The 25,686-nt window shown below is 41.3% G+C and overlaps 1 protein-coding gene and 1 pseudogene across 9 annotated transcripts in view; one reads left to right on the top strand and one right to left on the bottom strand.

The window, feature by feature from the left end:
* The window catches only part of LOC118923770 (butyrophilin subfamily 1 member A1-like), a 54,874-nt pseudogene extending 48,488 nt beyond the window's left edge, over positions 1–6,386 (bottom strand).
* Positions 6,387–18,074: 11,688 nt separating this feature from the next.
* CEP63 (centrosomal protein 63) overlaps positions 18,075–25,686 on the top strand; it is a 103,550-nt gene continuing 95,938 nt past the window's right edge. The window contains exons 1-2 of one of the 9 annotated variants that reach the window (XM_057494025.1): positions 18,345–18,625; positions 21,416–21,453. The gene's annotated coding sequence lies outside the window, so the exon portion shown is untranslated. The other 8 variants (XM_057494026.1, XM_036875444.2, XM_057494027.1 and 5 more) reach the window with 8 other exon arrangements.

Raw genomic sequence — 25,686 nt, forward strand, 5'->3', positions numbered from 1 at the left:
CCATGGACATACAATGGCGAAATGACAGTCTCTTCAACAGATGGTGCTGGCAAAACTGGACAGCTACATGTAGGAGAATGAAACTGGACCATCGTCTAACCCCATATACAAAAGTAAACTCAAAATGGATCAAAGACCTGAATGTAAGTCATGAAACCATTAAACTCTTGGAAGAAAACATAGGCACAAACCTCTTAGACATAAACATGAGTGACCTCTTTTTGAACATATCTCCCCGGGCAAGGAAAACAACAGCAAAAATGAACAAGTGGGACTATATTAAGCTGAAAAGCTTCTGTACAGCAAAAGACACCATCAATAGAACAAAAAGGAACCCTACAGTATGGGAGAATATCTTTGAAAATGACACATCCGATAAAGGCTTGACGTCCAGAATATATAAAGAGCTCACACGCCTCAACAAACAAAAAACAAATAACCCAATTAAAAAATGGGCAAAGAAACTGAACAGACGGTTCTCCAAAAAAGAAATACAGATGGCCAACAGACACATGAAAAGATGCTCCACATCGCTAATTATCAGAGAAATGCAAATTAAAACTACAATGAGGTATCACCTCACACCAGTAAGGATGGCTGCCATCCAGAAGACAAACAACGACAAATGTTGGCGAGGCTGTGGAGAAAGGGGAACCCTCCTACACTGCTGGTGGGAATGTAAACTTGTTCAACCATTGTGGAAAGCAGTATGGAGGTACATCAAAATGCTCAAAACAGACTTACCATTTGACCCAGGAATTGCACTCCTAGGAATTTACCCTAAGAATGCAGCAATCAAGTATGAGAAAGATCAGTGCACCCCTATGTTTATCGCAGCACTATTTACAATAGCCAAGAATTGGAAGCAACCTAAATGTCCATCGATAGATGAATGGATAAAGAAGATGTGGTACATATACACAATGGAATACTACTCAGCCCTAAGAAAAGGGCAAATCCAACCATTTGCAGCAACATGGATGGAGCTGGAGGGTATTTTGCTCAGTGAAACAAGCCAAGCAGAGAAAGAGAAATACCAAATGATTTCACTCATCTGTGGAATATAAGAACAAAGGAAAAACTGAAGGAACAAAACAGCAGCAGAATCACAGAACTCAAGAATGGACTAACAGGTACCAAAGGGAAAGGGACTGGGGAGGATGGGTGGGTAGGAAGGGATAAGTGGGGGAGAAGTAGGGGGGTATTAAGATTAGCATCCATAGCGGGGTGGGAGAAAGGGGAGGGCTGTACAACACAGAGAAGACAAGTAGTGATTCTACAACAGGTTGCTACGCTGATGGACAGTGACTGTAAAGGAGTATATAGGGGGGACCTGGTATAGGGGAGAGCCTAGTAAACAAAGTATTCGTCATGTAAGTGTAGATTAATGATTAAAAAAAAAAAATGCAGTTCCTATGTGGTGACCTCTAATGAGTTCTACACAATGATATAAAGGACATATAAAAGTGTAGGCAAAGGGTCTGTTTGTGTTTATACAGAGGATCAAAGCCTAATTTGGCTACCCCGAAAATGAACTAAGATACGATATGAAAAAGAACTTCCAACATCAGCACTCTCGGGAAGACTCATGCCAGAAGATGATCATCAAAAAACCCCAACAAAGATCCACGCACTGCTACAGCTGTAGATGCACTCATCCCACCAGTTCCTGGACTTGCCATGGGACTGAAGGAGATATCTAAGCTGGCCTGTGCATACAGTAAAACAACAAATTTGACTGGATCTATACTGTTGGAACTCAACCAAGAATTAGGAGAAGTGCAAATTGTAGCGCTCCAAAATCTTACAACTACACACTATTTACTGTTAAAAGAACATATGGGATGTGAACAGTGCCCAGGAATGGGTTGTTTTAATTTGTCTGATTTTTCTCAAACTATTCAAATTCAGTTAGATAATAACCATCATATCATTGATAAGTTTTCACAAATGCCTAGGGTGCCTAACTGGTTTTCTTGGTTTCACTGGAGATGGCTGGTAATTACAGGTATGCTTTGGTTATGTAACTATACTCCTATTATGTTAATGTGTGTGCGCAATTTAAGTAGTAGCTTAAAATCTATACATGCTGAAGTTACTCTACAAGAAGGTATGTCAAAGAAATAATCAATCTTCCCATGTTTTCTCCCGCCTGCTACTTCTATAGCTTTTCTTCTTCCTTCCTAATTACAACGAATTCTTAAATAAAATTCGTGCCTCATATCAAATTTACCGAGTATCATAACTCCTCCAAGTGGTAAAGATACCTCAAGACAAATGCTGGGCATAGAAGCCACAGGGCATAAATATGCAAAGAAATAAAAAGCTAACCATTTCAAACAATAAGGCTTCTCTCTCACTTACCAACTTAACATATCCCTGTATGGCCCCGGAAGATGACTGGTTAGCCAGAGACGGGTAAGATTCCTCAAGGGAGGAACAACCTAAGACAGGCACAGTCGCAGGGGGGTCATCAGGTGAGAAATTGGGGATCAACAGAGGTGAGGCTTAGAACCTCACCCCCCCGTTCTGAGAGAAATCTTCTGCATATGTGGATGTTTTATTGCCCTTGTCTAGCTTGGATTAACACATAGTCTACAGGCACACACCTGATCATCTACATTTGCTCTCTTACAACACTAAACTATGTTTTCTACCTTTATGTTGTATCTACCTACCACTTCAGCATTTTATTAAAAATAATAAAGAGAGAAATGTGGTATCCACATATAAATCAAGTATAAAAATCAAATGTGTATTCATATTTGAACTGTTTATAGTTCATAATGCATGAGCAAAACCAAAAGTTTCTGTGATGACTGCCCTTGTACTGTTCACCATGTAACTTATTCACTATGTAAGAACTTGTTCACCATGTAGGAACTTGTTTGTTATGCTTTAGAAGATTGGAGACTGTTGAGAATTAGGCTTGGGGTGGATTAATGATTGTGCATTGAGCATTGACTCCCCTATACAGAATTTTATTGTTGTTAACAACCATTTGATCAATAAATATGAGAGATGCCCTAACAACAACAACAACCAAAAAAAAAGTACACACTTCCAATTGTAAAATAAATAAGTAACCGGGATGTAATGTATAGCATAAGGAATATAGTCAAAATATTGTAACAACTTGGTATGGTGATAGCTGGTACCTAGAATTATCATGTATATAAATGTTGAATCACTGTGTTGTACACCTGAAACTAATGTAATGTAATACTGTGTGTCAACTACCCTTCAATAAAAAATAAAAAAAATAAAAACATAGGCAACATCCATTCATGAGAAAAATTCTCAACAAAATGGGGATAGAGGACAAGTTCCTCAACATAATAAAGGTCATATATGACAAACCCACAGCCAACATTATACTTAAGAGAGAGAACCTGAAAGGTTTTCCTTTAAGATCAGGAACAAGACAAGGATGCCCACTCTACCCACTTCTATTCTACATAGTTCTGGAGGTCCTAGCCATGGAAATCAGACAACACAAAGAAATAAAAGGCATCCAGACTGGCAAAGAAGAAATCAAACTGTCTCTTGCAGATGACATGATATTATACATAAAAAAACCCTATAGAATCCACTCTAAAACTACTAGATCTAATATCTGAATTGAGCACAGTTGTGGGATACAAAATTAATACACAGAAATGAAATCTGTCACATTCCTATACACTAACAATGAACGAGCAGAAAGAGAAATCAGGAAGACAATTCCATTCACAAGTGCATCAGAAAGAATACCTAGGAATAATCCTAACCAAGGAGGTGAAAGACCTATACTCTGAAAACTACAAGACACTCATGAGACAAATTAAAGAAGATACCAATAAATGGAAACACATCCCATGCTCATGGATAGGAAGAATTAATATTGTCAAAATGGCCATCCTGCCTAAAGCAATCTACAGATTCAGTGCAATCCCTATCAAAATACCAACAGCATTCCTCAAGAAACTGGAACAAATACTTCTAAAATTCATATGGAACCACAAAAGACCCCAAATAGCCAAAGCAATCCTGAGAAGGAAGAATAAAGCAGGGGGATTATGCTCCCCAAATTCAAACTCTACTATAAAGCCACAGTAATCAAGACAATTTGGTACTGGTACAAGAACAGACCGACAGACCAGTGGAACAGACTAGAGAGCCCAGATAAAAACCCAAGCATATATGATCAATTAATATATGATAAAGGAGCCATGGACATACAATAGTGTTGTCTACCGATATTAAAAATATACTTAAGTTTAACATGAGAAGCCTTAAAAAAATTAAAAGCCTTAGAAAAGTTAATTTGCTGAAAGTTAAAGATTTTGAAAGTCAAAGAGAGAGCACAAGAAGTTAAACTGCCCCCATTCCAGAAATGTCATTTATATGTAGAGGTCCCACACAAGTACTTCATAAAAGGGTGGCTTCTTTTTTCTTTTTTTAATTTTTATTAAGGTATTATTGATATACACTCTTATGAAGGTTTCAAATGAAAAACAATGTGGTTACTACATTTACCCATATTATCAAGTCCCCACCCATACCCCAATGCAGTCACTGACCATCAGTGTAGTAAGATGCCACAGATTCTGTGCTACGTTGTCTTCCCCGTGATCCCCCACACCATGTGTAGTAAACATAATACCCCTCAATCCCCTTCTTCCTCCCTCCCCACCCATCCTCTCACACCCCTCCCTTTGATAACCACTAGTCCCTTCTTGGAATCTGTGAGTCTGCTGCAGTGTTGTTCCTTCAGTTTTGCTCTGTTGTTATACTCCACAAATGAGGGAAATCATTTGGCACTTGTCTTTCTCCGCCTGGCTTATTTCACTGAGCAGAGAATAATATCCTCTAGCTCCATCCATGTTGTTGCCAGTAGTAGGATTTGTTTCTTTCTTATGGCTGAATAGTATTCCATTGTGTATATGTACCACATCATCTTTATCCATTCATCTACTGATGGACACTTAGGGTGCTCCCATCCATATCTTGGCTATTGTAAATAGTGCTGCGACAAACATAGGGGTGCATTATGTCTTTTTGAATCTGAGAAGTTGTATTCTTTGGGTAAATTTCAAGGAGTGGGATTCCCGAGTCAAATGGTATTTCTATTTTTAGTTTTTTGAGGAACCTCCATACTGCTTTCCACAATGGTTGAACTAGTTTACATTCCCACCAGCAGTGTAGGAGGGTTCCCCTTTCTCCACATCCTCGCCAGCATTTGTTGCTGTCTTTTGGACGTTGGCCATCCTAACTGGTGTGAGGTGGTATCTCATTGTGGTTTTAATTTGCATTTCTCTGATGATTAGTGATTGGAGCATCTTTTCATGTGCCTGTTGGCCATCTGAATTTCTTCTTTAGAGAAGTGATCTGGATTTATATTCTACACATTTATTTAGGTTAGGAGAGAAAAACCTCAGAAAATAAGCAACAGGCGATCGATCACACCATTCTATTTTAAGAGAAGCCAAAGTTCAATAACTTTTGGGGAAGAGAGAATATTTAAGACTTTTTTTCTTTTTCTTAAGTATACTTAAGTAGTTAATAATTTGTGTTCTATATTGCCATAGCCCTAACAACCTCTAGAATACATTACGGTGAGGCGGAAGTGAAAATGGTCAGAGGGAAAAATCCGACTTGAAAACGGACAGGCAGGACAATTTACAAACCTAAAAGAATTTTGCGATTAACTTCTAGTCTTCCCTCCCTCACTCCCCACCCGCTTCCTCCTCTCCGTCTGTGTAATGAGACTCATGACAAAATCTTTTTTAATAAAAACACACCCTCTGGGTTGGACTAACATAATCGCCCCACCCCACCCTCCCCCGACACGCGCCCCGCTTCTCCCTTGGGCCGCTCCTCCCTGCGAGCCCCGTCCTCTCCCCTCTCCCGCTCCTAGACCCTCTCGGGGTGGAGAAGCAGCAGGGCAGCAGCTGGCTCTCCCGACGGGAGCCCGGAGAAGGGAAGGTGCCTGAGGGCCGTGCGACCGCGGGTGCCCAAGCCGCAGGGGACCGGCCGCGGGCTCCCTCGCCCATTTTCTCTTTCCCCTTCTCTGGGTTTCAGCCACCACAGCCACTTCCCGTTTCGCAGCCCGACCCCCACAGCCCGACCATTAGCTCTGCCCGCGGCTGGGGGCTGGAGGCCGGGGCAGCCCCAGGTTAGGGCAATCCCCACTCCGCCCCGTGGGCCGGTCACCTGGGCGCCGGCGACCGCCCGCACGCCGCGCTCCTCACCTGTGTGCAGTTGTTTTCACAGAAGTCAGCCACCCGGGTCAGGTTCTGGTAACTATCAGCGGCCTCTTGCCAGATGGGATCTCCTCCTCTAGTAACATCTGCAGCTCTGCCACTTCCCACCCTCTGCATCGCTGCTTCTCCCGTTCAAGACACTGAGGCAGCAAGGTCTGCGGAGGAGACCAGCACCTCACAGCCGGATTGAAACCGCCCTCCGCCCCACTCCTGCTATTGCGGGCAGGCAACTCCTCCCCTTCCTCCTCCCTCTCTCCGCCCACCCCCGCCGCGTTGCCGCCTCAACCTCTTTCTCGCGAGTCTTCATGCCTCTCCCTCCCCACGCAACCACGGGATTTTCTTCTTTGCCCTCATCTTCCGGGAGTTGTAGTCTCTCACTGACCCGGCTATCCGTCAGAAGAGCAGGCGTCCAGGGAGCTCCGAAAAAGAACCGCGACTAGCGTACTTAAAATTAACAGGGACGACGGAGAGTATACATTTAAGCCTGGAGTTTCCCGACTGCTCCGGGAGACTGCGCCACCGAGCAGGCCGTGAAACTTGACCGAACTTGATTTTAGGAAAAGGTCAGTGAATAAGAAATGCAAATTCGGATAAAGAGGCTAGAATATGGAAAACTCCGAATCTTTACTTCCTCTCTGTTCTCAAAAAGAAAGAGGCTCAGGCTTTACTTTCTAAACTTACACCGGCCTCAATTCGTTCAACGTTTAACAAACATTACCGGCTCTGTGCCAAGCAATGTACTAAACATTGGGGGTGCCAAGTTCAGTGAAGGTACTGTGTACCATTAAAGATTTACAATTTAAAAATAAAAATACATAACCTCTAGTGCTATCCCGTCATCTCTTTTTGACTCTTTGCATGCATCTCCCTACAATTCTGAAGTTATGTACACATTGTTTCTCTACGTTGTGTAAGTCATTTTTTTTTTTGTACATCAACTAAACTGCTTTGGAATAGTCTAAAACGCCCTATATTTCAAGTTTTTCGTTTCAACAAGAGCATTAAATGTTTTTGATATAATGGGCTATGAAAAGTCCAAAGGCCAAAAAGTAAACTAAAGATCATTTAAAAATCTGTATTTTCATCTTTCATATAGTCATTTAGAATCACAGTAACTATAGGAATAACAACATGACTTGGCTAAAGTTTTAAAAATTAACCCTTTAATAGGTATATAGATACTGCAAATTGCCTTTATTAGGAGCCATAAAATGTTCAACCTCTACAAGGAAAGATTTGTGTTTCCTACCTGTAAGGGTAACTATGCACAGCCACCAGATTCCCAATCAACAATTCCAAGGTCTATAAATAAATAAATGGTTTACTCTCCATAACTATCTGCAATAGACCTGATAGTCTTTAACATCTTTAATACTTACAATTATTCCAAACATTATTTGTTATTGAAAGGTGAAATATTTTTGAACTTGGTCTTCACATGAGCCAGATATTACTGTGAACATCACTAAGCTTGCTTATACCTAACTACTGCTACCTTTCAACATTTCCAAAGTGGTTAGAAAGGTTAGAAAGTGGTTAGAAAAGCTGCTTTACTATTTCAAAGTACTACCAGATTTCTTTAATGCTCACAACTCAGAGATAAATGACCATGATCCTTTCTTATCTTTACCAAATAAGGCAATTTAAGCTTACACAATTTAGCTAAAGGCACTGAAAATAGTAATCAAGTACTCTCACTTCTAGATAACTGGTCTTTCCACTGTTCAGTTAAAACTGTTAAAATACTTGTGATTCATCTAAAGTCCAAGAAGTTATCCCTCATACCCTCAGTGTGATTGAGTTGAATATGCTACTCTTTGTATTTTTGTTTTAAAAAAAGGTAGCTTCCCTAATAATTATAGTCTGTAATCAAACAATATTTCTTCCTTAAAACCAAAAGGTTTTAACAGGTGCAGGAGATAAAGAGGTACAAATTTCCAATGATACAATAAACTAGTCACAGGGATTAGAGTACAACATAGAGAATTTAGTCAGTAACACTGAAATATCTTTGTAGGTTGGTAGATAGTAACTTCTTTTACCACAGTGAACATTTAGTAATATGTGCAACTGTAAAATCACTATGTTTTACAATTTTATGTTGATTTTTGTGTACGACTTTAAAAAAACTTAAAAAATGGTATTTGTGAGGATAAACCACAAAACACAGCATCATACTATAGTCACGGGCTGTCAACATTTTTTTGACGTAGTTCAAAATAAGAAATAACATTATACAACATGACCTAGGACATAGATAATTTGTGGAGGTATAAAAGTTTCATAAAACTAAATATGATATACTCTAAATATTTCCTCTTTTGTTTCATTTAATGCTTGTAAGGACCATTAAGTTGATTTCATAACCCAGTTTGAAAACCATTTTTCCTTGAAAACCTTTTTCCTGTCCACTAAATCAAGCAAATATGACTCTATACCATAAGCATGTCACATGTTGTCATAAATTTTTTAAAAATCAGTCATTAATAAACCAGAAAAAAATGTATTCAAAGATTTAATAGGATAAAATTTTATCTGAAGGACGTAATTTTGGTATCAAAACAGCTTACCATGTACAATCCTGATTTAAATCCTTAGTTTTTTTGTAAAAATTGACAAGATAATTCTAAAACTTATCTGGAAATGCAAAGGCCCTATTACAGCCAAGACAGTATCAAAGTAGAAGGATGAAGCTAGAAAATAAACATTACTAAATTTCAAGATTTACTACAAAGCCACAGGAATTAAGCCAATACAAACTGGATAGAAGAACAAATAGTTCTTTGGAGCAGACACAAATACATGAAAAAACTTGATTTATGACAAGAACACCAATGCAATTCAATGGGGAAAAGAATTCTTTTCCAAGTAAATGTGCTGGAGCCATTGGATTTTTTTTCTTCTTTTTAATGAAAACTGAACCCCCTTCACTCCATAATCCAAAATTTATTCAGGACATATCATAGGTCCAAATGTAAAATGTAAAGCAATAAAGCTTCTGCAAGAAGACAGAATAACTTCACAAGCTTGGGGTGGGTAATAATTTCTTACCAGGTTATAATAAGCCTAACAAAAAAACAAGATGAATTGCTTTTTGATAAAAAGAAAAATAGAGCTATTGTATTCACTTCCTATTGTGCTGTAACAAATTACAACAAAGAGTTAAAACGAACTAATTTATTACCTGAAGAAAACATGATCCCTGATGCAAAATATGCACCCCTATGTTTATTGCAGCACTACATAGCCAAGATATGGAAGCAACCTAAGCGTCCATCAGTAGATGAATGAATAAAGATGTGATCCATATACACAATGGAATATTATTCAGCCATAAGAAGAAAACAAATCCTACCATTTGCAACAACATGGATGGAGCTAGAGGGTATTATGCTCAGTGAAATAAGCCAGGCAGAAAAAGACAAGTATCAAATGATTTCACTCATATGTGGACTATAAGAACAAAGAAAAAACTAAAGGAACAAAACAGCAGCAGACTCACAGAACCCAAGAATGGACTAACAGTTACCAAAGGGAAAGGGACTGGGGAGGGTGGGTTGGGAGGGAGGGAGAAGGGGATTAAGGGGCACCATAATTAGCAATCACAATATAGGTAGATCACGGGGAAGATGGTGCAGTACAGAGAAGACAAGTAGTGACTCTACAGCATATTACTATGCTGATGGACAGTGACTGCAATGGGGTGGAGGGGTACTTGATAATGACATCAATGTTGAAAACACAATGTTGTTCATGTGAAACCATCAGAAGATTATATATCAATGATACTTTAATGTAAAAAACTCCTATTATCTGGTTTACTACTTCTGGTGTGGTGGACAGAACACTACTCAGAAGGCCTGGGTTCCCGTCCTGGCATGACCCCTAAATGAGCTGGTCCTGTCAGCTCTCTGAACCACATTTCTCTTCAAATAAAAAGTTGAGCTAAACACCTTCTAGAGGCTTCTAGACCTAGAGTACTCAGTTTTGTTTTGTTTTTGCCCTACTAGTTTGTCCACTGATATCCTACCTCTTCTAAGGCCCACCAGATCACACCCTTAACCCATCATCCTCATACAGATGACAGCCTACCAGTGGTATTGCAACATCTTCATAAGGCAGTTTGTCTTCTCGCCAAGCATCCTTAATGAGATCCAAGATCCTTCCATCCCTCTGTACCTCACTGTCCATTCTCCTGCAGCTTTGACCTTACCACATCTGCAAGCCAAAGAGGTTATTTCCTAAACACGAAGTCGAGGAGATGGCATAATCCAGCACCAGGACTCCCCACACTTTTTAGCCTACATGTGTCTTTTGGCTTAACATCACCCTAGGAAAGATGCATTTAGGTCGGGTGACAACTTATTTATATGATCACAAGCCCTCCTTTCTGCCCTCACTCCTACCCCCACCCCCAGCTGATGGATACTTTATAGAGTATGTTGGACAGACCTCAGACATAGCCCAATGTCAGAGTGTGACAGGAAGGCAGTGTGTTTGAAGGCTTCATTGAGAGGCCACAGTACATGTAGAATGCAGCTCTTCTCTCCTAACTAGCACATTTACCTTTCCCTGCTGGGGACACCTTTGGCAAGTCTGATTCATAGCTAAGACTCCCCTAGCCTTTCCTGCACTATTTTTACAAAAATTTCCAACTGCCTTGGCTCTAATCTTGTCATTCTTAGGCCCAGGAGCTCAATGAACACACTGATATGATAGTGAGCTGGGCTATACAAGTGACCGACTACAGATCTGACAGACATCCTCAGTTGAGCTTGTAAAGGAAACTGCCTCCTTCCTTAAATAGTGCCCAGCCTGAGCTCTGGAAGGAGCACCTCCAAGTGAACAGTGACAGGACACCATGCTGCTCATGTCTGCTTCCCCTTGGGGTTCCTTCCTCTGCTTCTTAATGCCTTATTCCCATCAATGCTGGCCCAAGTGGTGGGGATGCTTGCTTTGCTCCTTGGCTTACTCCCCATCTTTCTCCTACCCAGTTTGGAGGGTACCTCAGGATACCCTGTTTCCAAGTTTGGGTTCTGCCACTTCACCACAGGCATCAGCCTACTGTACTCCCTGCTACAAAGCAGCCATCCTGACAGCCTGGAGGCCAACAGCACCAAAGGCATTCTCAGTCACTCCCAGATGCCGAGACTAGGAAGATTCACATAAGACACAATCTTGAGGGGTGGGGTACAACTTCTGTATACAGGCCTGTCCTTGTTCCCAACAGTATGATTGCAAGACAGGTCTAATACCTGGGTAATAACTATACAGTTTGGGGTAGAGAAGAGTTTTACCCCCACGACAAGGATCCAGGTGCCCAGCTACTGTCAGCAGTGAACCAGGTGAGGCCTGTTTCACTCTAGAATTAATCCAGGACTACCCAGTGGATAACTCAAAATAAACTGAAGGATCCTGTCTTTAGGAAACTTACACATAAGGAGCTCTTACTCTCAGTTTCTTATATTTTTGGAGTCCCTGTCCTAACAGAGCCCTCCTTTTTCCTGCTGCCACTTCTTGTTGATCTGTCCCCTGGGATACCCACCTCACTTTTCTCTGATCAAAACCAGGAGATTTTACAATCACACAGATTCTACCTCTGTAAAGTTTTCTCAGATCACTCCAGTTTCACAGGTGTATTCTGCACTTGAACACTTCTTGTCCTTATGATCCACGAAGCAAGTGAGGTCACTTTTGTGACCAATTCCTCAGGTATTACAGTCTCCAATTGTTAGGTGTAAATTTTATATCAATGACTCACACATCTTTCCACAGGTTGATCTCAATATTTTTTCACCTGTCCCTCTCCTGAACACCTGTAACTCTGTCATACTTTCCAGCCTTTGCACTTAAAAGCCTATCTTCCCATCATTAACCCGCCTACTTTTCCTTTCAAACTCAACTGCGGCCTAAGCTCCTGCTGGTCAACTTTCCAGTTCCTGAGTAAGGTGTTGAAAGGTGCCTTCGCTTTTAAGGGCTTGGAAGCATCAAGACAGGCCATGTCCAGGACACAGCCACTGTCCCAAGCATTTGCCACACTAGACCATTTTTCTGGACAAACCTTTTACACGTGTTTTAAGAATATAGTAATTTATCCTCCATTTGCCCCATGGTCCCAAGCACATAAGCCTGTGAGAATTATGCCTGGGGCTTGACTGGGCTTACCCCACCTTACCTCTAGACATCCCAACCCTTCCCCAAAGCAACAGGCCAAGCTGATCCGCCACAATAAAAGGCACCACGCTGCTGCCCTCTCTCTCTCTGCTGCCCTCTCTTTGTCTCTGTCTCTCTGTCCCCCTGCTCCCTCTCAGTCGCTGTGTGTCTGTCTGTCTTGCTGCTCTCTTTGTCTCTGTGTCCCCCTGCTCTCTCTCCCTCCCTCCCTCTCTCTCTCTCTGCTCTCTCTCTCTGCTCTCTCTGTCCTGCTGCTCTCTCTGCTGCTCCCTCTCTCTCTCTCTTTCTCTCTCTCTCTCTCTCTCTCTCTCTCTCTCTCTTTCTCTCCCCATACCCCTCTGGGGCAGCCACTCTCTCCTTCAGATAACAAAGTCTCTTGCGTGGGCCTGTGTCTCCTGAGTTGTTCTGGGTAAGGAGGGTCGCGGTGAGATACCCTTTCATTGGTGCCATGACTCGGATGAGGCTCTCCCATTGACTTTGCTCTTCCTCCAGGAACCTGAACTGCTCTGGGAACCCTCACTACCCGATCCTCCTCCACGGGCTCCGTCCACTTCCCCAGTCGCTCGTCTTCTCGCTCAACACCGGCCTTCGATTTGGTGAGTTTCCCCTTCATGGTCGACTTAAATGTCCCTTTGGAACCTGGGAAGTGACCGTTGAGTGTCTGGCACCCCCAAGGGCTCCTCTGGGACAGGGATACCCCCAACCACGACTTTCAGAGTCACGGTTGATCCCCATAGTCGACCCTTCTCTGCCTCCCCATGGTGAGAATCCTCATCCACCAAGGCCCGGTCTCCCTTTATCTACGTATCTACTCTACTCGTAAACTCCTGGTACCAGGTACCGAGCCTCCCTGGCGTTTTCTCCTTGACCCCACAGTTAGAGGTGGTGATGACCCCCTAACTGTGCCTGGTCTTCTCCATGACCTTCTCAATCGCTCAGGGACGCCTCAGCGACTTCTGAACGGTCTCATTCTCACCATGGGATCTGGCGCCTCCATTCCGGCATTTTCACCACTAGGGTGCTTACTCAATAATCTAAAGCCCCTCCACCTCACTCCAGACCTCAAACCTGTTCACTGCTGTAATGAGATCTGGCCACAATATCCCTTGGACAATCAGTCTAAATGGCCCCCAAATGGCTCTTTAGATCCTAAAATTCTCCATGACTTATACAACTTCTGTGAGCGTACAGGCAAATGGAAAGAGATCCCATATATCCAGGCTTTCTCCTACCTCCAAACCAAACTCTCTCTCCTGCAATCCTAAACACCTACTACTTGCCTTAAAGTCCACACCCCTAAGCTTTTTTCACATTCCCAAATATCCTCAACTGCCTATAAAACCCCTAGACAATGCCCCACCACAGGCTCTTTTGTCCCCTCCTGGCTCATGCCAGGAGCTCTGTCTGTCCTCTCACAGTATCATTATATCTCAATCTGTATGTTTGTTGTCTAAGTGTGTAAATGAAAAATATTTTTCTACCTCCAGATGGTATTAATAAAAATTGATTTAAAGACAAGCACTTGTAAAAATTGGGCATTCTAAAACTTCCAGAAAATTCTAATAGAAGATATTAAGCATTAATGCTAATTTAAGTTGAACTGAAATAGACATGTCTTTATGGTTATCAGCTGCGTAAGTTTACCTAAAGTCATTTAAGTTGATGGTATCTGTGAAATCTTTCAAAGAAAAATGCTTAAAGTGAAGTGTAGCTTTGTCTAATGTGAGTAACTAAGCAAGTGCCTTAAAACTTTTAACAGCTTCCCAAAATCAAATTCAAAAAGGTGCTTTTTACCTCTAGTTCACTCTGATATTTTCCAGAGGGCCCCTGGAACATGTCAGAGGAATTTTTTCTCATTGGAGAAAATATTTGGCTAATTTGGCTTATTTACCTGCTTAATTACCTGGAAAGCACTATCACAGGGAATGATGCTAAACTTTGTTACTGAATGTTTTGTTACAGAAATATCCAAATTTCCTTATGACAACTATCTTACAGTAAGCTCTCATCAGATCTTTAACCACTGTCATTTGTAAGTCTTTTGTCATCTATACTCACTGTTTTATTACTCCTAAACTAGTAAAAAACTAGATTTCAGCAGAACAGGTATTAGTTACATAGGATTAAGTAAACTAAGGAAGATAATTTTGTGGCTTTTTGTTTCAAATGTTGATAAAGTGTTCTAAGCTTTTTCTCTTAAGCTGCCAACAGTTTAGTAAATGACTGCCTTTATAAGCAGAATTGAAACTTTATCTTTCTCTCTACCTGATCCCTCCAGAATTTAAAAACTCTCAGTGACTATTTTTATATTTCATGGCAGTATGTTTATTTGCACAAGTTCAATAAGAATCTGCTTTCCTTGTAAGAGGACCAATTAGAAACACTGGTTATATTACCAAGGCTTTGACTGGAACGTCATACCTGAAAGACACTTGTATAAACTCAGATATGAACAGACAGCTTTAAAGAACTAAGATTGACTTTATAAAGCCAACAAAGCCCCTTGGAAGAACTGGCCTGGTACCTTGCTTACAGAGTTCCCAGCAGCCTTACCATGTGAGTAAGGAAGGTCACTTCCTGGCAAGTGCAGGAACCTCAGAAATGTCTTGGGAACCTCAAGAAGAGAGGAATTCACCCAAATCTACAGGTACTGCAGGCACAACCTGATGGCAAGTCTGGCTTAGCTTTCTGGCCTCAAGAAGCCCTTAAAAGTTCAATCTGAAATTCCTTACAAAAAGTTCCAGCAAAGCACATTTAAAAGATCCCATGTAATCAATTACTTTTCTTGCTGCACTTATGCAAATAATCAAGCCAACTGTTAATTATTTTCTTAATCTGGCTACTTCTAATAAAAATGAGGGTGATTTTAGAGAAAAGTATTGTTTCAATAATGCTGTCTTATCTATACTAAATCCTAATACTAGTCATTGAGATGTAAACTCGATCCAGAATTCTAGTTTCCCCATGATACCTAGCTATGATTCTCAATTAGAATCTTCATGTTTCTAGTTCTCATATTCAGCCATGCATTCTTAACCTCATCAAGTTTGTCCTTCCAGAATGGAAAATCCAACTCCAGATGTTGCTACTTAACCTAATAACAATTTGTTCTATCTTGCCTAGAAGCCACAAAACTGCAAATAGCAATAGAAATGAAGTCCAGAATAGAAGCGCAAACCTTCCCAGGCCCTCTCAGCTGACCAGTGATGGAGACCTAGCTGCACCCTTTACTGCACCCGCTCTCAGCATGAAGCAGCCAGAACAGTCATCACCCCCTTTCCCTAGCAGCAGCTAGGGTCTCCATCTGTAGAGGGGGGAATGAGACAGGGACCATAGGCTTAGAATAAGGGGAGAGCCTCTGGAGAAAGCAAGGCAGGATATTTGCAATCAGAGCAATGTAACTACATGCTAGAAAACCGCCCCCTACTAAAACTGTTGAACATTCTTCAGTGAGATCAGTTAATGTTCCCCAGATAAAGAAGAGTAGCACATGTTTTATTATGCTAATCATTTGTAATCGTGTATAAGATTCACTTTAGCATACTAAAAGGCCCAAGCCTCTGTGCTGTCTTTACTCCTTCAGATCTGACTAGATAATTTCGCAAACTGAGCAACTAACTGCAGACCCAGCAGTAGACCGCATAGTAAAAGGCAGGATTCTTTAGCAAATAGACAATACCTCAGCCCACCTTGGGAGCTGAACAGGCAGCCTTTTGATATGCTCCCAGACCAAGACGCCGGTATCCCAGAGAAAAATCAAGGCAGGAAATTCCTTATGTTAAGTTAATTTTTAATATTCAGATAACACTTAACAAGTCCTTCCCCAAGGCTTTGCAGATAGTTCCCACCTTTTTGGACAGGCTCTAGCACTAGACCCCAAATCCCTTACTCTCTCGAGCTCCACCCTCCTTCAATATGTAGATGATCTCCTGTGTAGTCCCTCCCTACAAACCTCTCAACAGGATACTATTCTCCTTTTAAACTTTCAGAACACAGCTATCCGGTTTCACTCCCCAAAGTTCAGCTCTCTGCCACTCCGGTCACATACCTGGGAGTTAAGCCCTCCCCGTGCTACAAAGCCGTTACCATAGACAGGAAAAAACTAATCCAAACCGTGCCCATTCCAAACAAAGACACCATCCCTAACTCCCAAAGGACAAGGACCATACACAGTAATCCTTTCCATGCCAACTGCAGTTAAACTCCAGGGTCTTCCCCATTAGATACACAACTCCCACCATAAGCCATTTGTTCTAGCTTATTCCCCTCCCACCACATCTCCCACAGGTTTCTACTCCTCCACCCTGACGCGACCTCTTACTCTCCGCATTTCGCGCTGCTCATCTCCACTTCCACTCATCACTGAAGAAGTTTCTTCTAGCACAGAGTCCTAAGACCTCTCTTACAACCGCCATGCATCATGCTTCAGGATTATTAACCCTGGTCTCAACACTTACTCTCTCAGCAGACCTATCTTCCCAACACCAGCCCTTATCTTTCAGACTGTCCAAAAGATTGCACCATCAAGGATTCCCTTTGCCCTACAGGTTGCTTTGCTGTCTACACATATGTCCCAAAAAATGCTATTAATTCAGCCACCCTATGTAAACATAGCAATCAGCCCAAATGCAAAAAATTTCTAAGCAAACCTTTAACCAGCTTATATTATAGGATTACCAGCCCCTCTCCAAAGACAATGATGCTTATTGAACATGGAAAATGCCATCGCCACTGCAGACCAAGGGCTCATCTGAGGACAGCCCACCATCAATACAAAAATGAACTGCATCGCCCCTGATCAGCAGGAAACAGTTACTGAAGACTAACCTTCACCCCTTCCCAAATCCTATACCACTTATAAAACAGAAAAGGGAGGAATGTAAGAATATAGTAATTTATCCTCCATTTGCCCCATGGTCCCAAGCACATAAGCCTGTGAGAATTATGCCTGGGGCTTGACTGGGCTTTTCCCTCCTTATCTCTAAACATCCCGACCCTCCCCCAAAGCAACTGGCCAAGCTGATCCGCCACAATAAAAGGCACCACGCTGCTGCCCTCTCTCTCTCTCTCTCTCCCTCTTCCGTCTCACACTGTCTCTGTGTGTCTGTCTCGCTGCTCCCTCTCTCCCCACCCCCCTCTGGGGGCAGCCACTCTCTCCTTCAGATAGTAAAGTCTCTTGCGTGGGCCCGTGTCTCCTGAGTCATTCTGGGTAAGGAGGGTCGCAGCGAGATACCCTTTCACGTGTGACAGTCCCAATTCCTGGAATGCTCTTCCATTTTTCCAGCTAAGCCCCCGTCTACAACACTTAGCCTTCAGGCTCGCCTTCTGCTGGCGGCCATCCCCTAGACCCAAGAGGTGCGCAGTACCCACCCTCCGTGGTCCCAGTTCCCTGGGCTCAATGAACGGTCCCCATTGGGAGCTTGAAAACTGCCGGTTACATGGTCTTCCTGTAACGGCGCGTGAGTTCTCCGGGGCAGGGACACATTTCACCCACCTCTGTGCTTTGTAACTCTTGAAACGTGTAATTACAAGATCAAAGCAGAAGGCCTTTTCGCGAACTAGAAATGGCCCACGCGAGCCACCATCCTCTGTTCGGATGTGAGGCCGCCATACAATCCCACTTCCGGCCTGAGGCAGCATCTACCAAATGTGGGAGCAGGGGAGTTCCCGGACGGCCACGCCAGTCTCTTCCACCCGACACGGCTTGCGATAAGGGAAGTGATTGATTTTGAGTAAGAAGTGAGTGGTCGACGGAAGGGGAGGAAGCGCGACGCTGAGGAACGAAGGCATTCCCACCTGATGCGGGGGAAGAGCTTATCGGCACCCGCGCCGCCGCGCGCGGCCCCACTTCCACCGAACCCCACCCTCGGCATGACGTGACCCGTACGCCCTTCTCTCCGATCCCGGATGTGGGTGAGAAAGTGCGTGTGTCAAGGGGAGGTATCGCGGGAAAGTTCAGGACCGCCACCGCCAGGACTGCCGAGGGACAGCGGTGTCCTGGTCCGGAGGCAGCTCTGGCTGCGGGGGTGCCGCGGCCCTTGCGGCCCCGTGGCGCTGGGCTGGCTTCCGCAGCAGCCTGCTTCCTTCTAGTCCTGCCCCGATCGGCCTGGGGCTGCCCCGGCGCCCTGCCTCTCGGCCTCGCCGCGCCTGCGTTGCGGACCCGCGAAAGCAGGTGTGGCTGCGTCTGGCGCGCAGCTCCGGCCAGCCAGGTGCTCAGCCCGTCTCCCGAGGCGGGGGAGGGCGGGGCCGGCGGGAGGGCTGCGGCGTGGGCTTGCTGCCCGCAGTCCTCGTCTTCCCGGGCCCCGCCGGATGCAGGGCGGGCTTTCTCGGCCGGGGAGGAACCCCCGGTACAGCCGTCCCGCCTCGGCTGCCGCTTCTGCCTGGCTTTCTAGCCCCGGGTGAGACTGGGTCATTGGTGCCAGCTGATATCGATTCCTTTCTGGTGGGAAGTTGAGCAAGTTTTTTTAAAGAGTGAGTGAGTTTAAAAACAGTCGGGGTGTGGACGTGGCAGAAATCGTGAAGGACTGGCGTTGGAGAACCCCGAACTTATCAATTGCTCCATACAAGTCAGGGATGGGAAATAAATGACAGGAACGGTTCCTTAGGAACAGTAATCATGAAGATGTTTGAAGACTAAATGTAGGCTAGTGAAGCTTTTCTTTTGTCCTTTTATCCATGGGTAAAGATGAGTCAGCTCCGTCACTGCGTCGTCATTCGTAAAGTACACTTATTTGCACAAAGTAGCTTTCCTTGAGCCTTACATTCGATTCCTTAAACCAGTCTTTATTATATTCCTTTAATAAGTCAGTATTGAGTAAATACTCTGTAGTTCTACAGTTTCCCACCTGTTTGCATTTGCCTTATAGATAATGAGAAATCGTGATAGGGTGCGCCTATCACCTATGTTACGTTCAAATATTTACGTTTATACTTAGAGCTTTAGCTTAATGATTCAATAAAGGTGTATGCATTTTCTTATTTTGAGTGCAGTGCCATCTTTAGATTTTTATTCTGAGCTCTTTGACCTTTGACTATATCTTATTGAGACAGGGACCACGGGCTTAGAGCAGGGTGAGGGCCTCCGGAAAAAAAAAAGGCAAGATAATCCATTGTGGGATGTGCTTTGGCTTGCTGGAAGTCCCAGCTTTTTTTTCTGACTTTACCCACCCCAGGTGCTGCTTTTCTTCCTCCAGCCCTAAACATGATTTGCAATCTGGGCAATGTAGCAAGCAAACCCAAAACAATGTAGTAAAAACAGGAAGGATTCCATCTTGAAAATAAGATTGCATTTTAAAATCCAATTAGTTAAAAAGTAGGTTTCTTAACATACTCTTTAACAAACAGACAATAACTCAGCCCACCTTGGGAGCAAAGCAGACAGTCTTAAGTGATAATGCTCCCAGACCAGGAAGCTGCTATCCTGGGAGGAAATCAGCAACAAATTTCTTATAATAACCAGGAAGACTAATAAGAAACTTAATGTCTCTTCAAAGATAAACATTTTTGGGACCACTTAGCAGGTGTACATCCCTAGCCCTTTGTCTCCCAACCACCTATAAAACCCGTAGACAATGCACCACTCTGGGGCTCTCTTGTCCCCTCCTGGCCTGAGCCAGGCGCTCTGTCCTCTTGCTGTATCTTTAAATAAAAGTTTCTGCCTTCAGTGTTTGTGAAGTTCATTCTTCAACTCCACGAACAAGAACCCCGGCATCATTTTCAGTCAGTATAGTAAAAAAGACTGAATTTAAAATGGGTTAGAGATATATAAACAACAAACAGTCACACTGCCCTTAAAATGTAAGAAGATTCAGGTTTTAAAAACAATTTGTAATGATTGTGTTATGTTCATTGTACTGATACCATGTTCCTCCCATTACAAGGTAGAAGACCTTTGCCTGGTGCTTTTCGTTCTTTCACGATGGTGGGTGGTGCACCATCAGTAGTCCACACTCTCTGACCTCCCTACTTTAAAAAAATTAATGTCAACTTGATTTGAAATTCAGCTGAAGCCAATATTGACGGGTTTGGGGAACTGCATTTTTAATTTTTATATTACTTTAGGTTGTTTCTTCTGCAAGAGCTGTTTCTTTTTTCATTTTTACAAAATCACAGTACTGACATCACACCTGAGAAAATTCACACAAATTCCATAATGTCAGTATTCAGTCTGGGTTAAGATTTCCCCAGCTCCCCATGTCTTTTTTTACTATTAGCTTGTTTAGATCAAAATCCTATAGCAATCCACAAGTTTGATTTGGTTGATAAACTTTTTAAATCTATTAAAATGTAGCAGTTTTCATCCCTCCATTTCTTCCCATTACATTCTAGATTTAGCTGATTATATGTGCATGGTATCCTTGAGGTCTAGAATTGCACTGTCCACTACAGAGGCCACCAGCTGGCTGTAGTTATTTTAATGAATTAAAATTAAATAATAATTCAGTTGCCTAGTGAATTTACCACATTTCAAAGCACCCCAGTCACAGGTGGCTAGTGGCTACCTTTGGAATGGTGCAGATAAAAAATAGTTACTTAATTGTAGAAAATTCTGTTGAACGGCAGTGATAGGAGATCACATTCAACCTTGATTTTTTTTGGTGGAGGGAGCAAGATGATTTCCTAGGTGGTGCAGTACTCTCCTGTTGCATAAATTATCCCAGGGGTTCACAATGTCTGAGTTCTCTCTCTTTTTGCGATGTTAAGACTGAGTAATGTAGTGGGTTCTGGTGTTAGTCCAGTTGGCCATCATGAAATTCCCCATCAGCCTTTCACTAACTGGCGAAATCTTTTCATGCATTTAGATGACTTCTGTCCATTATTGCATTAGATGGTACAAAATGATGATTTTCTAATTTTGTCATTCCTTCAGTATTTATTAGCTGGAAATCTTTTATGAAGAACTGGCCTCCACCTGCTTTTCTGATTACCATCAACTATTTGAAATACAGTTTGTACAGGAAAGGCAAGAAAAATGATGAATTTTTTCCCTCTAATTTCAGACTACAGTAATGAGTTGGTGGCCTAGCAACTGTCAAAGGTAACCATGAAGGTTTTTGCCTTTTTAAAATCATCATGAACTTAATAGAGTTGAATGTATTTTAACTGTTTCAACCTGTTAGTGTTTTTTTTTTCTTCTGATACTCAAATTATCCTGTCTTTGGACAGTGATAGCCTCTTTAAGTTGGCTTCTATTCACGTTGATATGACCAGTCTTATCTATGATATTGTCTTGGTTTTTTTGGTAAAACATGTTCCTGGCTCATTTGTACATTTCTGGCCACCAAGAAACCCTGGTTTCTTTGAGGGGGAGGTGGCATTTAGAGACCACAGCCTGGGTGCTAGAGGTGTTCTTGCTGTTAGATTGGTCATTGGTTCTTGGATTTACAGTGGCCAGAGTTAGGAAATATATTTTAAAGAGAAATATACAAAACACATACTGATACTTCCAATTTAACTTTATCACTTTTTTAAATATTTGATTTTATATTTGTATCTTCTTGCTGAAAATCTTGGTACCTAAGGTCATTAACATATTTACTTTTTCTTTATATATAATGGTTTCAAATACCAATTTTATTAACAATGATTCCTTGTTCACAATGTGAGTAGTGTTCAGGATTTCTTGGCAGATCTTTTGTATCCTTAGTAAATAGCCCACTTGGGATATATACAGTAAAAGAACTGCATTTTAAAGGCATATGAATCAGTTTGATATGTGGTTAGGCTGTCAACTGATGTCTAGTTGATCATTTATTTCGTTTCCAATTTTTCAACACTCCTTTTTTTCCAACTGGATTTGTTTTATTATATGTAAAATATTAGCATAGTTCCTATGAAACAAGTACCTGTAAAACGACGTATATCTAGATAAGCTTTTATCCCTGTTCTCTCGACCCTATTTCCCTTTCTTATAGATGTTGTATTTACTAGTTTGGGGTTTATCCTTCCATAAAAGCAAATGTACTATATATGTATGCATACATATATAGACAGGTACACATGTATGTGCATATACATGTGTGTATATAGGTATATATCAATGTGCATATATGTGTATATTTCTCCTTTCTTAAAGGTAGTATTTGCATATATTGTTTTGTATCTTGCTTTTTTTCACCAAATAATGTATGTCCTATAGATCCCTCATAGAAGTATATATTGTTACCCCTTTTTTCAGCTTTTTAGTAGTGGTCCATGATGAATAAATATTCAACTAGTCCTCTCTTGATAGGCATTTGTGTTGTCACCTGCTGTTGCAAATAGTGCTGCACTCTATATCCTTATGCATATATGATTTTGTAATCTTACCCATGTATCTTTGGGATAGCTTCCTAGAAGTGCCATTGTTGGGTCAAAGGGTAAGTACCCAAATATCACTTGCTAGGTATTGCCAAAATCTCTATAGTTGTGCTATTTTGCATTCCTACCTACAGTGTGTGTGAGGGCCCATTTCACCAGAGTCTTGTCATCAGAGGATGTTGTCCAACTTTTATTGGACAACTTTTATTAATCTTTGGTTCATCTAATACAGAAGAAAGGGCAACTCAGTGTAGTTTAAATTCATATTTCTCTTATTGTGAGCAAGGTTTAGCATCTCCATGTTTAAGGTCATTTGCATTCCTTTTTCTATGAACCACTTGTTAATGTCTTCTGCCCATTTTTCTGTAGATTTCTTTTTCTCTCAATTGTAGAGGCTCTATATTTTGAATAACCTCTTTGTGACAAAACTTTCAGATACTGTGTCTTTTAACTTTGCTTATGTCATTTTTCCCCTGTAAAAGTGTATTTTTAATCTACTCTGAAAGTCAGTCTTTTCTTATTCTTTCTGGATTTTGAGACATAGTTTGGGCAATGTTTTCAATTTCATTTGTATTTTGGAAAATTTCTTTGACAAATTATCTGCTGATTTTTTTCCCTTAAGTGTAAGTAGGAACCTGTCTGAGCAATGGTAAATTATATTGATTGTTTATTGGAGCAGTCACAGTTTATCAACCACAGTATCTCTGATACTGCCATAGATCTTTGTAATCATAGTAAAATCAAGGCAGGTAAGGGACAGAGCATTGCTGTCCTCCTTTAAACAAGACTTGATGAGTAGGCATATCCCTTCTTTTAGTACACATTTATTCATAATTCTATTCAGAGATTTTATTTTCTCCCTGTGTCCCATTATGTGAGTAATTTGATTTTGGACATACTCTGGATGTTTTTCCTGATTTGTAAAATGAAGAGGTTAAATGGGAGGCCTTTGGATCCTTTCTAGCTTTTAAATTCCAACACATTAGTGAATTTCAAATATTTGCCCATTATAAGATACTCTATTTGGATTCCTTTGCTTAAGATTTAAAGTATGTTTTCCTTGTTTCTCAGACTTGGTGAAAAAGCTTGTATTTCCTTCAGCCATCCTATTCCAGATTTCACTGATTTGAAACAGCCTTCATTCCAAAGAAAAGTCATAATTAATAACTTGTGTTTGTTGATATCTTGGTCTCACTAAGAAATGGCTGAAATTGTGTTATAACAGTTGTAGAGCTACACAGTTTCCATTTAATCACATTAGCATTTTATGTTAGTGTCAAGGAGGAGCAGATTATCAAACAGTAATTATTTAAATTTCTATTTAATATTATGAGCAAAGAATATCTAACTTTACACAGTCATCACATGGCACAGGCAAAGAAGAAAGCAGTATGACATCGTGCACAGAGTTTAATGAGGGTCAGGTTGGTTAGGAAAGGAGTCAGTGATGTAGCTGTGAGAAAAACCTGGAGGAATTCTGGGTCTTGCTACTTACTGATCCTAAGGAGTAAGAACTGATGGTATTTGGCAGCTATTCAAGGAAATGGTGAAGGTAGTCTTAAAGAAATACACTGCACATTAATAGGATTACTTTATTCTCCACAGGGAATGTTTCTTTCTCCCTCACCCCCTTCTTTTTTTTCCCCCCTTATTTTAAACTGGCATCTCTTTGTCTTAGTCTTAGACCATTTGTTTGATTCTGAGATGGCAGTTTTCCCCTATATGGGCTATTTTCATTGATGTGCTACTGCCACCTGGTGGCCATGTTGGTGATGTCATACTTCAGTTTATGTTTTTTCCTGTATCTAGACTTTCTGATTTGGTTTGATTTTGTTTATTGACAAGAACATGCTACTAAACCAATAGAAGATATGAAGGTATTTTAAGGTCTAAAATACTGTAAAATATAGGAAGATTTCACATTGGCTGGGACTTAGGAGTCAACAATGCCGAGGTTTGAATTCTAGGGTTACAATATGTAGTTTACCACAGTCAAGTTATTTTACCCTCCAAGCCTCAGTTTCCTCAAAGTCATAGTATCTATCTTTTATGAATGTTGTGAAGATTGGGTTAGACAACATATACAGAGAAGAACAGTTGAGTATTCAATGACTAATATTCAGTAACATTTATTATATTAATTATTAAGTAATATCATCCCGAAAATATATTGGTGTATTATCTATTACTAAATGTGTATCACTAATATATACTACTAAATATATTAACGTTTAGTAAACTAAGGACGTATAATTTTACTAATGATAATTTCGAATAACTAGCCGCACTGTTCTCAGAAATATCACTTTCCTACATATTTTAATAATTATCCATGTGCAGTTGTCAGGAGCATGCTACTTAACAGTGGACACTTAATTAGCTATTAGAAGTCCATGAAAAAGCTGGAGGAAACCTGGGACATTATAGTTCATACCCCTTATTTTACAGATGCAAAAACTGAAGTCCAAGGACTAGAAAGCTAGTTAGTTGCAGAACAGGCAGGGCTGCTGGGTTTCCATCTGCAAGGTACTGTGTGAGCTATGTGCTGCTGCACAGTTCCCTAGAGTGGACCAAAAAATGGAATCTGGGTTGCACTGTATTTGGCCATATCATGGTTTGAAAGAAAGTGGAGTAGAACACGAAAACCTTTTTCTTTAGGTTTTTATTTTGTTTCATTTGGTGTAATATGAAGGATAAACCAAGGAAGAAAGCCTCTCTGCCATATTTGTGCATAAATAGTTTGTCTAGTGTTCCTGTTAGAAATAGATGTAGGTAACATGCAGTGGTTTATTCCCCAGTCTTCTCGTTCTCCTCTGTGTCTCCAGAACATGCTCTCTATGCCTGTCATTATGTTTATTTGTTACACTTTGGGGAACATTTTTGGTTAATCTTTTCTTTCCCATACTGGACTGTTAATTCCTTAAAAGGCCATGTCTTTCATCACTGTTTATCTAGTGGTTAGTATAGCAGT

The sequence above is a fragment of the Manis pentadactyla genome, chromosome 16 (assembly GCF_030020395.1).
Source record: "Manis pentadactyla isolate mManPen7 chromosome 16, mManPen7.hap1, whole genome shotgun sequence".
In the NCBI taxonomy this organism is placed as follows: Eukaryota; Metazoa; Chordata; class Mammalia; order Pholidota; family Manidae; genus Manis; species Manis pentadactyla.